Below are 14,621 nucleotides of genomic sequence, written 5' to 3' on the forward strand. Positions count from 1 at the left end.
GCTGGAAGTCTGCAAAAGCAATTCTTCTGCTCTGAAAAAGGCTGGATCCATCTCAGCATAGAATAAACAAATTCTTTCTGGTATCAGAGTATTAAGTAAAAAGATTACTGACTGTCCACCAATCACAGAATCTCATAGAATTGTTCTTTTCTCGAACCCAGTCTTACTCTCACCCCTGGGCCTTTCTGTAGGCTGTCTCCTTTGTCTGGCTTTTATCCTTTTCTGCACCTGCTGAGCTGCTCCTCAGCATAATTCCCCCCAGGCAGCTCTCCCTAACTCCCTCTTCCATGAAGATCAGCCCTCCTGCCTGATGCTCCCCAGAAGCCTGGATTTGTCAGTTTGTGGCCTGTGCTGTCTGTCCCCTGTACTGTGAGTCCCCGAGGCCCTGGTCTTTGTTGGAGGTGCTCTTCTCTAAGCCTGACCAGCCAAGGGGGTGGTAAAGGGAGCCCCAGGTGAGTGACAGGACAATTTGTGAACATGTCACCTCTCAAATCTCTGTTGAGTCACCTGGAAATGAGTTTGCCAAGATGATTATGATTTGAACACAAGCCTTGGCTGAGCAGGTGCTGCAAATGGATCATGGAGATGTGAAAAGATAAGGGCCAGTTTGTCAGAGGGAGCTTAGAGTCCAAAATCTGATTACTAAGGTCAAGTGCATAGAGGTATATTATTATTATTTTTTAATACAAGTAACCGATACCTGGGGCTTCCCAGGTGGCTCAGTGGGTAAAGAATCTGCCTGCAATGCAGGAAATGCAGGCAGGTGCAAATTTGGTCCCCAGGTCAGGAAGATCCCCTGGAGAAGGAAATGGCAACCCATTCCAATATTCTTGCCTGGGAGAATCCTATGGACAGAGGAGCCTGGTGGGCTCCGTAGGGTCTCAAAGAATCAGACAGGACTGAAGTGACTGAACACACACACGCAGGAGATTAAAAGCTCCCCTCAAGTCTGTCTTCGGCTGGTGTGCTGTTACTCTTTCAGTTTCTGGGGATGGAAGGAGCAACTGGTTGCTTATGAGGTCTCTGCTTGTTCCATAAACATAAAAGGTGGTTTTACTTCTTTCCTTCTCTAGGGATAAGCTAAAAACGTGCCACGCAGTTCACCAGCTGCCCAGCCAAGTCCTCGAGGATAGAAAATTGTCACATAGAAAAGTCTTCATGCATAAAGGAGCACTGCAGAAAAAGCCAGTAGCCCGGGTCTTAAACCTGTCTCTCTACCATATGTTAACGATCTTGAGTAATCTTGTCTCTTTTGTGTTAATAATCATTGTGGATGCTAATCAGCTCATACTTTATCTCATTTGTTATAAAAAAAGAAAATGTCTTGAGAAGTAAATCCCCACACCTGGCCCCTGTCACTTTATAGTTGATGAACCTGTGATGAAGTGATTCTCTGAGCAGGGTTTGTTATACAAGTAGGATGAGAAATTGGGTTCAAACCAAGTCCTTTTGACTGTACAGTTGAGCCCTTAACCGTGACACAGTGTTTCTTTTGGCCTGTTTATCTGTTAAATGAGGTCTCTTCTATTTATGTCATTCTCAGATACATGAGGACAAACAGGCCATTCATATTTTTAGCCATACTCACAGATGGAAGCCCTGTTGGAAGAGAAAGCACCACACAGGTGCCTTTTGACTTGGATGTTTCATGGAAAAAGTCTTAAGATGACATCTTTATTTCTCCCTCTAAGCACACCAAACCTTTAGTTTTTGTACATGTCATTACTCTGCCTGACGAAAACAGGAGTCAGCTCTGTATTTCTGAGATGTCTTAATGAAGTCACCTGAAAGGCACTTTGCAACTGAAAAGGCAATGTGTGTGGGAAAATAGAGCGAAATTCTTCAAAGATGATGAAAGACGACTCCCCTCCCTGAAAAGGACTGGTCTTTTGGATGAAAAAACTACTCCTCCAGTGCTTGCTGGGGATTCTCAAGACTGTATCAATGCCAAGAATATTCCCAGGAACCTTCAGGTTGTTGATGGTATTCCACATACAAAAAAGGATTACTGTTACTCTCAAAGCCCAGTAGTGTGTGATGATTAAATCAGGGTTGATGGAGTCTGATAGATAGGGGTTCAGATTTCAGATTCTCTCTGCTGCTAGGAATCAGCTATGTCCTTCTGGACATGGGTAAATAATGTTGCTGCACTCCAAACCCTTCATCATCTGGTGAAGCCCATGAACTTCTTTTCAAACATTGATTTTTAAATGATTAAAATAAAAAAAAAAATAAGATTTCATAGTAAACAAATTATATTGGCTGTGAAACTATAAAATAATAAATTGTGGTATAGTAATACATATACTTCTTTATTAATGCCTTAAATAGTGAGATGTAGGAATGAATCAAATAGCCACTGATTTTTACATGGGATGCACTATTGAAATATATCAGCCGTGCAGTTCACTTCAGTCGCTCAGTTGTGTCCGACTCTTTGCAACCCCATGGACCGCAGCACACCAGGCCTCCCTGTCCATCACCAACACCCAGAGTTTACCCAAACTCATGGCCATTGAGTCGGTGATGCCATCCAACCATCTCATCCTCTGTCATCCCCTTCTCCCTCCTGCCTTCGATCTTTCCCACCATTAGCGTCTTTTCAAATGAGTCAGTTCTTCACATCAGGTGGCCAAAGTATTGGAGTTTCAGCTTCAGCATCAGTCCTTCCAATGAACACTTAGGACTGATTTCCTTTAGGATGGACTGGTTGGATCTCCTTGCAGTCCAAGGGACTCTCAAGAGTCTTCTCCAACACCACAGTTCAAAAACATCAATTCTTCGGCGCTCAGCTTTCTTTATAGTCCAACTCTCACATCCATGCATGACCACTGGAAAAACCATAGCCTTGACTAGATGGACCTTTGTTGGCAAAGTAATGTCTCTGCTTTTCAATATGCTATCTAGGTTGGTCATAACTTTCCTTCTAAGGAGTAAGCATCTTTTAATTTCATGGCTGCAGTCACCATCTGCAGTGATTTTGGAGCCCCCCAAAATAAAGTCAGCCACTATTTCCACTGTTTCCCCATCTATTTGCCATGAAGTGATGGGACCAGATGCCATGATCTTCATTTTCTGAATGTTGAGCTTTAAGCCAACTTTTTCACTCTCCACTTTCACTTTCATCAAGAGGATCTTTAGTTCTTCACTTTCTGCCATAAGGGTGGTATCATCTGCATATCTGAGGTTATTGATATTTCTCCTGGCAAACTGGATTCCAGCTTGTGCTTCTTCTAGCCCAGCATTTCTCCTGATGTACTTTGCATATAAGTTGAATAAGCAGGGTGACAATATACAGCCTTGACGTACTCCTTTTCCTGTTTGGAACCAGTCTGTTGTTCCATGGCCAGTTCTAACTGTTGCTTCCTGACCTGCATACAGATTTCTCAAGAGGCAGGTCAGATGGTCTGATATTCCCATCTCTATCAGAATTTTCCACAGTTTACTGTGATCCACACAGTCAAAACCTTTGGCATAGTCAATAAAGCAGAAATAGATGTTTTCTGGAACTCTCTTGCTTTTTTGATGATCCAGCGGATATTGGCAATTTGATCTCTGGTTCCTCTGCCTTTTCTAAAACTAACTTGAACATCTGAAAGTTCACAGTTCACATATTGCTGAAGCCTGGCTTGGAGAATTTTGAGCATTACTTTGCTAGTGTGTGAGATGAGTGCAATTGTGCGGTACTTCGAGCATTCTTTGGCATTGCCTTCTTTGGGACTGGAATGAAAACTGACCTTTTCCAGTCCCATGGCCACTGCTGTGTTTCCCAAATTTGCTGGCATATTGAGTGAAGCACTTTCACAGCATCATCTTTTAGGATTTGAAATAGCTCAACTGGAATTCCATCAACCGTAATGTTATATAAATATACCTGTGTGTTCTATAGGTAAATATATTACTGTACTATCAGTTTTTCTGTGGATAGTTACCTGGGCTCACAGTTTAAAGATATGTTAAGTTTCAGTAAGAAATTAGTGAAAATGATGATGTAATTATTTTCTCTCATCCAGGTTTGTGGGCCCCCTGAATTCTACTCATAGGAACCTGTTCCTCTGTTCCATAGGGGTGAAAAGTCAGTAAACTACATTTTCCAGTGAAGATCTCCTTTATGTTCTTCCAGTGGGAGAATGCTTGAGTACTTAGGTGCAGGCAGGGAGAAATGGACTTCTTTATCTAGAACTGGTAGCAGTGGCATCAGCCAGTGGCCAAGGAGGTCTATGAGCTCCTGAGTTAGCTGTACTGGCAGCTCAAGGGTTAAGGGCCATGGATCAAAAAAGGATGGGCTCTGGGTGGGGCGTGGGGATAGGGGGGCAGTTACTCCCTATAGTTTATCTTTGGATCATAGCATGAACCCCTCTTTGCTCCTCCAGCTCTCCCAACAATGTTGTAATTTAGCTCATCATATTTAATCCCTCTACTTAAAATGTCTAGAGGGGCTTCTGCATTTAGATTGAATTATGACTCAAAAAACAAACAAAACAATACATCCCCACTCTCTGTCTTACCAGTTCTGGTCCTCTGGTAAGTTAATGGATGTAGCTGGGCCTTGTCAGCCTAGTACCTATCTCAGAGTTTTGTTGTGAATACCTAATGGTACACGTGGAAAGATCTCTGACAGTACTAGCCTGGGGAAGGAAATGGCACCCCACTCCAGTATTCTTACCTGGAGAATCCCATGGACAGAGGAGCCTAGTGGGCTACAGTCCATGGGGTTGCAAAGAGTCAGACACAATTTAGCAACTAAACCACCACTAGTCAGGAACCTTTGATCTGATCAGCAGTATATATGTTAGGATATTTCAGAGAAAGTAGGTTCACCCCCTGTAATTGATATGGAAATCATATCTACATTGAAGTAGCCCTTGAACATAAGTAGGATCATATTCTTGTTTAAAAGAACAGTGTTAAAGATTAATAAAAAGTGTCATTAGAAAAAATAATGAAAACTGTTATCTCTGCTGTTGTTCAGTTGATTTTGCTAATCTCCAGTGTGACCCCTTGGGCAGTTAGGGTGTAACATCCATGTAATGAAGAAGCGGATAGGTGCATACAGCCAATGCATCTTGGCTGATGCCAGTAAACATTGGCTTCATTCCGATGTGCAGACCCCCTGCTCACCGAGCAACACTATGCTTGTGGTGAGGCTTTCCCAGGTGTCTTCGCTTGCAGAGACAGAATGGGAGGATATAAGTAACATCAACAACAATAGCTGATATTTTTTGAGTGCTTCCTATGTGCGAGGAATCATTCTAATGTGTGATTTTATATTGAATAGTATCTTCACAATAATCTGATAAGGAAGAAGATTTTATTAATATTTTATTACTATCTGCATTTTACAGATGATGAAACAAAATGGAAGTCGCACCACTAGATCCTAGAGCTTGTTGAAGCTTGGGACAAGGAGAAGTGTTCCAGTTGTTTTTGCTTTCATCCCCTTGTTTGTTTTCAGGTTTTGATCTCAAATTATTTTATTCTTTTTCATGCTTTAGCATGTGTGGAAACACTAAATCACCAAATTTGATGGATGAAAGCTGATTTTGCTTTCTTGAAATACAGATTACATTTCCAGTTGGCTGCTTCAGAAATCCATTTAGTCAGTGGAATTGGTGAGTGGAAGCCCATACAGCCTATATTTTGAAATTCCCTTATCTGTAATTTCTAAAGCAAACCCAGCAGGCTCATTTTTGTCTCTAATTAAGGCTTGTTTTTATCCACTCCACATGACCACCTCTAGCCATGTCTTACTTTAAATGATGTCACCTCTTTTATGGGACAGCCTTCCATCTAGGTAGCCCAGGACTTGGTTTTTGTCACACTGCAGAGGCTTAGCTTTCTATCCAGACAATGTTCTCAATGGAGCCCTATTATGAGAAGGGGCTTAAGCCTGGTGATTCTGAAGGTGAGAAGATCAGCTCCTACCTGGTGTTCTGATTTTCTGAAGATGCACATAATTATTGGCTGTTCACTCAGGGGCAGGCAGAGTGGGGAATTTAATGGAGCATGGATGAGCAATGATGGAGCCTGCAACCAAAGCTATTTGCAATGGGCTATTTGTAAAATAGCTAGAAAGCTCAACTTTATTTTCTTGGCCATTTCCAAAGGTTAGAAATGATGTTGTTCCTAGGCAATTTGAAGACTTGGTTAGCATGCCACAAATAAGCAAAGGATAAAACTTTGGTTGCACAGTGATAGACCTGTCATGAGTAATGAAACCTGTCCCTCATTCTTCTGAGAGGACTGGAGTGGCTTAACAGCCAGAGAAGGGAGTGCGACACGGGGATGGGACAAGACGAGCAAAGGGGATGAGAGAGAAAATACCATGTCCATCTTCCTGCCATGTACATGGCCTAAAGAACACTCACTCTGTCTTATCATAATAGTAGTCCCATGATAAAAGCCTTGAAATTCCCAACAGAGTTTCTAAGTCCACTTCATTAAAGCAACTTCTATTCAGTAAAATTCCATGGCCACCAAATAACCCAAAGAGGATTTCTGTGTCTATTGTTTTAGGATTTTATCCCTGTATAGATGTTTCAAATAATTTGTCCACATGGGGTAAGGGGCACACTCCTGAGAATTGGACTCAATTTTCAGACATTTAGGTCTTTTGTCTCTGTCACCTCTCTGACATGTTTTTAATGTCAGTTTGCATTTCATTGGACTGGAAAATCTCTTGTAGCTCAAAGTTAGAGACCAAGAACAAAGCAATTGAACATTTTCTTTGGTGCTGTAGCTGCATGGGGCTTTCCTGGTGGCTTAGTGGTGAAGAATCCGCTACAATTCAGGAGCCACGGGAGATGCAGGTTTGATCCCTGGGTCAGGAAGATCCCCTGGAGAAGGAAATGGCAACCCCCTCCAGTATTCTTGCCTGGTTCTCCAGAAGAACCAGAGGAGACTGCTGGGCTTCATTCAGTCCATGGGGTCACAAAGAATTGGACACAACTGAAGCGACTTAGCATGCACACAATAGCTGCATACATCATTTTGCAGCAGCATATGTTCATGTCAGACAAGTACACCGAATCTTTGGTGATTTTGTCATTTTTCTTTTACTTCTCATTAGTTTGTTTGCTTTTTAGGCAAATGGAACTAACAGCAAAGGTTAGTCTGAAAATACCCATTAACTTAAACCTTGGAATCAATGGGCACCTGGCAAAGAAGGACTCTGGGGAGGGAGAAGTGTAGGCCAGTTTTCGATTAAGGGGGCAGCATGGAGAATAATTAAGGAAAACAAATAAGGTAGCCCACCTGCTATATCTGATTGTCATTGTGGGATGAGCCTCTTCCTGCCAGGTAAGGCCTAGGTGCTGTGGTTAGTCACTCAGTCATGTCTGACTCTTGTGACCCCATGGACTGTAGCCCTCCAAGCTCCTCTGTCCATGAGGATTCTCTTGGCAAGAATACTGGAATGGGTTGCCATACCCTCCTCCAGGGGATCTTCCCAACCCAGGGATCGAACTCAGGTCTCCCACATTGCAGGCGGATTCTTTACCAGCTGAGCCATGAGGAAGCCCAATTAAGGCCTATGTTGTTATTCAAACTAGCAGTTTAAAGCAATGAATGTTTATCTCACAGGTTTTGTGGGTTAGGAATTCAGGAGCAATTTAGCTGGGTGCTTCTGGTTTGGTGTCTTTCGAATCATGCTGTGGGCCAGGGCAGAAGTCAGTGAAACGTGACTGGGGCTGGAGGTTCCTCTTCCAGGCTCATTCATGCAGCTGTCGTCCAGAAACTGCCGTGGTACCATCTCCTTCAGGCTTCGCACGGCATGGCTTCCCTCACTGTTCTAATCTCCGAAATGGCATGCTGTCACTTCGTCTCTCTTCTCTTTGTAAGGAGCCAGTCACTTAAGTCCAGCCCATGCTCAGGAGGAAGGAAGGTAAGCTTTTCTTCTTGAAAGCAGCAGCAGCAGAACACTCATGGGCATAATTTTAAGGCCAAGATACTGCCTGTGTTTAGAGTCAACTGCAAAAATATGAGGAGTGAATGCTTAGTAGGCTCTGAATGAGGAACAGGACAGACTAGCCAGGAGAGAAGCTGTCCTGACCAGTGTGGGCACAAGGGTTAAAAGAATCAGAGGGATAGTCAGAAGTCTGATGAAAGAGGAAGAGTCCCGAAGCGGAAAGAGTTGAGATCGGAAGAGGCAGAGGGCAGCTGTGATGGAGGCTTGGTGTGTAGAGTGGAGAGCAGCATTGATGAAGGCCACAGGGAGCAGCAGGTGGGTGGTGGAGGCGCGGCCAGCTCTGAGGCCATGTGAGGAGCCACAGTCGGGGCAAAGGGCTCCAGGGGCACAGCTTGGCTTGGCTACTGGGGAAATAATCAACTTGCCATTTTACCAGACAACTATAATTGAGTATTGTTCCTTTCAGGGGTCACATTGCACCTTCTGTCTCCCTGAACTTTGATTCCTTCAGTTCTAAGATGTGGGTGATAATCATCATGTACCCTGAAGTATCAACAGTGAGATTAGAGCTCATGTGTGTCGAAGGCCCAGTTCCATGCCTGGCAGGAAGGGGACACTCAGTAAATGGCAGCCACTTTCATTATAGAGTTAGTCTTGGTGGGCGGTGGCTGTAAAGTAATAGCCCGGAGGAACTCGGGACCATTTAGCTTAGAAGACAAAGGACCAGATTCATTCCTGATCATCACTCATTCACTTAAGCAGCCCCCTCCCCATCTGGGCCTCAGTTTCCCCACCTTTCAAATGAAGACATGGGCCTAGAAAAGCTCTCAATGACTCTTGAGATGCAACTGAGAAATTTAGTGAAACAGCAGAGTCCTACTGGTATAAACAGCTTTATTTTCACCAGCAAAAGGGAGTATCTAACTGACAAAAGAAATAATGGTAATTCTAGCTCCAAACCTTGTTATGAACAGAAATATGTCTATGTGTGTGTATGTGAGTGTGCATGTATGTGTGTATATGTGTGTTTCTGAGTCTCTGTGTTCACCTGCACATGTCAGTGGGTGTAGGAGAGGGGTGATGCAGTCTGTGGTCAGAAAGGAGTCTCCCCAGACAATCACTGTGCTTCTGCTCAGTGCCAGGGCAGCAGGCTGGGGATTCCTCAGTGATAGATGGGGTGTCTGCCTTGTGGTACTGTTGGCTGGCGGATCCTGGCCACTGCTTCATTCTGCACTCATTTTCTCAGTCTGGAAAATGGAGTTTCCAGAGCTTGGAAATAACTTCATGCCCATATTATAAATGTTGATTATGTAGTCAGGAGCTGTTGGCACCAGGGGAGGTCAACATTTATTATTCCTCTTCTGGGTGTCTACTAGGGAAGCCTCATCTGTTGGGTGGACTAGAGGCTGCAGTGATTGATGCAACACAGGAGCAGGGGGCAGGTGGCCCTGAGCTTGCATGCTGCAATTAACATTTTATGACTCCTCTACCCCCTGCCCTTCATTCAGAAGGCAACACTTGGCTCCAAGCCAAACTTTCCAATTACTCCATCAATAAATGTAGTGACATTGGCGAGAAAGGCAAAGGAAGAGGGTGTTTGCTGTGCTCAGGTCTGATTTCCACCCTCACAGCCTACCACTCCTGTTGGTAGTTACCTCATGGAGCATTTGAGGAGAAAATAGGAAATAATCATTTCATGGTCACATTGGAGATTGTTGATGTAAGAGAGCTAACATATGTTCCCATATGTACTTTTTTTAATTGAAAGATTATACCTCATCAGCTCATTTCCTTGTCAACCCTGGGAGGTGCTGAAGGGCACCTTGATCTGTAAATGAAAGGGGTCAAATTAAATTCAAACTCAAATTCATTTGGTTTACCAAAGAACTGGATGAAGCTGGGCCTGGAACCACACGCCCAGGACAGTGGCTACTTCTAGTGTGAAGGAGAACATTCTGGCTGTGCTGAAAGTTGCTTGCTTCTCTTGAAGATGTCTTCCTGATGTTTAAATATGTTTGTGAGGTTTTGTCTGTGTTTCTTATTTTCCCTTTTCCCTTAGGCTGGGACTTCATGTGATATGGTACCACTGGGGCTTAAGAAATGCAAGAGATATCTGAATAAATAGACATGTTCCAGTTTGGGCATGTTAAGGTCGGTGCGGGAGAGGGCTTGTGAGCTCATTGTGCTGAGGTCACTCTGAGTAGAGTCTTACTTATCTCTTCCTAAGGCAGCCACCATGTAAGTGGAAGTCCCCCGGAGAGTCAGTAGAAGGGAAGAATGGCTTGATTCCTGCCCCCATCGCTCGGCCAAAGGATCCTGAGGAAAGCAATGCTAACTCTTGGCAGAAGGGACATCCAGCAATCAGCCATCTCTCTTGCAAGTGTTTTGGACTTCTCTATTAAAAAACAGCCTGTTCAGCCAGCATGTGTCACTGTGTCATATTCTGAGGTAGAAATGGGCTTCCCTGGTGGCTCAGATGGTAAAGAATTTGCCTGCAATGCAGGAAATGCAGCCTTGATCCCTGGGTTGGGAAGATATAGAAATGGTCACAACAGCAAGTGGGGGATCATTGAGCTTGACACATTTCAGATGACTACACGGGGCCAACGCAGCAGCCCCACCCTCCATGCTGGTGTGTTGTATATGAGATGTGTCCATGGAGCATGGGAGCTTAATGTCCCCTGACTGTCAGTCTCATATCAACGTGGCTGCTAGATTGGTAAGTAATTGGCTAAAATTCCCTCTTCCTGAGGGGCTGAGGAGCCTCATGGAGAGAACGCACCCTGAAGGCAGAAGGAACCAGGCAGGGCAGACTTCAGATGTCAAGGGCTTTTTCCCTTGTTCATCTCTTGGTTCAGGTCTCTGTTTGATGAATGACTAAGTTCTGTGGTGAGCCAGAGATGTGTCTAAAGGAGGCAACCAAGGGGCATTGTTCTGGACCCCTGTGAGAACATACAGAGCCGTGCTGACTCCATAATCCCGGTGCCATTTTGAGCACCCCAGGAAATACTCAGAGGGTGGCAGCCACTTAGAAGTGGCAGCCGGGTCTGGGCAAGGCATTGGGATTCTCAGAGGCCACAACTATACCTAGCTACTGCCCAGGGGGTGTGGTAGTCCAGGGGAAGGAGAAGTGGATGTCACAGGGTGGTTCTTGGCCCAAATCACAGAGTTGTGTGGTCCGATAATGAGATTTGACTCTCCCCTGTGTTTAAGTGAGCATCTTCCTAATATTTGTAACATCAATGAATCCTGTTTTTTCTATTATCCTAGTTTTATTGAGATATGATTGACATACAGCACTGTGTAAATTTCAAGTATGCAGCATAATGTTTGACTTACATACATCATGACATGATTACCAAACTGGGCCATCAGATTTATTATACTGTTTTTACTTAAAGGCTTCAATTTACCAAAAACTACACTTTAATACCTGTTCCTGCCATCTTGTGACCTCATTTTTTTTTTTTTAACACCCAGCTGCATTTCCAGCAACCCATTTGGATTAAAGAACCTCGAAACGCCCGTGTTGGGATCTCTATGTGATAGCATTGAGAGTGTCATCTGAAGGCAGCAGGAAGTCTGGCAGTCACTAAACTTGTTTTAGAAGCTAGAAATTCTACCATTTGTGAAGTTGAAGGCAGTTTGAACCTTTCTGGATGAATGCTGCAGTTTGTTTTTGGAACTGAATCCCTGACCTTCCTGGAGGACTGTCTCTTTGGTGAGCCCCTTTCAGTCATGCAGATGTAGGGCAATAATAACCCCTCATTTTCCTGGGGGAAGCCCCACATGCAGCAGAGAGCTCAACGGAAGTGCTGTAGACTGAGGTTGGAAGTGCTTTGTTCTCAGAAGGCAGCCGGCAGTATGTCTTGTCCCCAAAGAGGCAGAGACCTATTTTATTTCATTTTACCTTGCTCTTAAACCTCTTGATGTGGCCTGCTCATGCCTGTTCTTAGAAAACACAATCTTCTCACTCTAACATCTGCTCACAGAGGAAGGATAGCTCCAGCCAGAACAGGGGCAGGGACACAGGCATCAGTGCCTCTCCTTCTGGTGAGGCAAAGTGGGGAAGAGGACTGGGATCAGGCTTGGACAGGGCGCATGGGACCCTTGGTGCGTCTCATGCTGTCCTTTCATCTAGTAACGTGTGTGCTTAGTCGCAGTCGTGTCCAGCTCTTTCTGACCCCATGGGCTGTAGCCTGCCAGGCTACTCTGTCCATGGTATTCTCCAGGCAAGAGTACTAGAGTGGGTTGCCATTCCCTTCTCTGGGGGATCTTTCTGACCCAGGAGTTGAATCTGGGTCTCCTGCAATGCGGGCAGATTCTTTACCATCTGAGCCACGAGGGAAGCCCAGTAAAAGGCTACATGTTGCCAAATATACCTCTTATGACTATCCTGACTTTCTTTTCCAGGGTACACTTAGAGGTTTCCTCCTGAAGAAATAGTCAACCTGAGGATTAATTCTAGAGGAGGAAAGACGCTGGTGTTAGGTGAGAGTGTGGAAGGACTTCTTTAATTCGGTGTCAGGAGAGAAGAGAGTGTTGGGGAGGTTATGGGTGTGAAGATGCTTGGAGCTTCCTACTGAAGGCAGTGAGTTGGGCTCTGCCACCTGGGACAGGCTGGAGACAGGCAAGGACCAGCTGGGATAGGCATCGTGCATGAGATAGAGTCCATGCATCTTAGCTCAGGGAGAACAGAGTTACCTTTCAGGAAGAAGTTATGCTTCTGGGAACCTGCACTGCCTTGTTAACATCACAGCAGTGCTTTGGGAAGTTAGAAAGCACTGTGCTCTGCTTCTGAAGTTGGGAGGGTGTGGTGACCACTGGCCCAGACCAGGGGGAAGAGGCAGCTGTGTCTGACCAGACCAGCAGGTTTCAGAGAAGAGGGAAGAGTTGGAGAAATAGCTGGGAGTTTGCCAGAGGGACTTACATTAAGTGGGGTTTGCATTGCAATAATCGGAGGGTTTTGTTTTTTTTTTTTTGGGTCACTTTGCTTTATAGTCATAAGTCAGTGGAGAATGTAAACTTGGTGGTCTCTGGGGGGGTCCCCACAAATATCCACAACACATGGCTTCTCTTTATAAAAATAAAAATCACATTAGTGTGATGGGTTCATGCCAGGGCCCCAAAATCCTGAACTCTGGGCAGGACCAGACACACGAAGACTGACAGGTGTTAGACGGAGATGTGCTGTGGGTCAAACCTAGGCAAGTGGACATGCGGCGGGGGCAGATGTACACATCTTTGAGTGCCTCCATGCTTCTCTGCTTTACTGCAAACCATCGTTAGTGGGGTGAGTTTGTAAAAGAGAACCCAACCATATGGTGTTATTCAAGATAGGATTTTGTGGGAAATGTAAGAGCCAGAAGATGTTACTGTAAGAACAAGTTCATAAACATTTTGCCTTTTCAGAGAGTCGAATGTGAGGAACGAGTAAGAAAATAGAAATAATGGGTTTCTAAATTTAATCCCTGAACTGAGAGCACTGATGTCTGCTGCTTGTCTGAGATGAGACTCCAGTTCTCTGAGATCTGGAGGAGGGCTCAGTTTTCTCTAGACCTGTTGAGAAGAGGTTAATAAGAGGTCAGGCTTGGCTTGCACCTGGTCCTCTCCAGCTGTGGTGCTCCCAGCCCACACTGTGGCACCACAGCTCGCTGGACATACTGATCTCTCACAAATTGTTATGTTAGAGCACTGCCCTGGCGACACACACACTGCTGGCTTGAGTAGGCAGGGCCTGGCTTCCAGGGGCCCCAGTGTGACAGTGAAAGGCCTTCATGACTCGGGCAGTCTGGATGGATGCCTGATGGCCCTTTGTCTCTACAGCGCCCCCTGTTGTTTCTGGGCTTGGTACTTAGGCATCTTCCCAGGATGCTGTACAAAACTGGGGATTCGTTTTGAGGGTGTCAGGATTGCTGGGTCATTTCTCTCCACTCAACTTTTCACATCAAACAGAAGTATTCAAATGTTGCTCATTCCCAAAAAGGAAGCTGGAAAGGGGCATAAGCAGTGCTGTCATTTCTGCATGATTCCAAATCCTGAGCAGGGATGGGACCCAACAGGAAAGCACAGGAGGAGCAGAACTTTCTCTGGAAATGGAGCTGTTTTATCATCAGCTTTGAGTTAAAAGTGTGTTCTGAGCAACCTTGGCCTTCATCTGCTAGTGTAGTATCATATTCTGGTTAGCTGATGTGTGATTCTGAGTATAATAGTTATCTGTAATTGAAGTCATTATAAAACAAATCCACCACCCTCCCCCACCGCCGCCCCCAACCTGCGCTGACTGAGACAGAAATCAACATCAGGAATGCTGTGTATACAGCACTCAGAACCCATAAAATATGCAAGATTAATTTGCTGAACTTCATTCAGGCTTCCAGCAGTGCTGTCACCTGGGACCAGAGAAGCAGCAAATTAATTCTGAACCTCTGCTAGTTTCAGAACATCAAGAGCAGCCGCCTTTGTGTAGATGTCTTCTGCAGTGCTTCTCTGCCTTTGCAGATACTTTCTGGAACCATCAAAACAGCTAGAATGCAAAATTCTGTTTAGCCACAGAGGGTACCCTGATGCCTCTCCTGGTTCTCATGACTTCTTCCTTTCTTCCCATCTCAGTGACCCTCATTTCCTCCTTCAAATCCCTAAAACCACAAACAAAAAAAGAGGAAATCCTGACTTTGGTTGGCACATTGGAAAATCCCTCTTAGGTATCAAATGG

At 44.8% G+C, this 14,621-nt stretch overlaps 1 long non-coding RNA gene across 1 annotated transcript; it reads left to right on the forward strand.

Moving 5' to 3' along the window:
* The first annotated feature begins 7,590 nt into the window (after positions 1–7,590).
* LOC147369415 (uncharacterized) lies at positions 7,591–11,532 on the forward strand. The gene is made up of 3 exons (XR_015168500.1): positions 7,591–7,882; positions 10,134–10,625; positions 11,387–11,532. It is a non-coding gene; the product is annotated as an uncharacterized LOC147369415 (long non-coding RNA).
* The last annotated feature ends 3,089 nt before the right edge of the window (positions 11,533–14,621 follow it).

Source organism: Bos grunniens, chromosome 7 (assembly GCF_055505025.1).
Source record: "Bos grunniens cultivar Pamir isolate PY7600 chromosome 7, Bosgru_T2T1.0, whole genome shotgun sequence".
NCBI classification, from domain to species: Eukaryota; Metazoa; Chordata; class Mammalia; order Artiodactyla; family Bovidae; genus Bos; species Bos grunniens.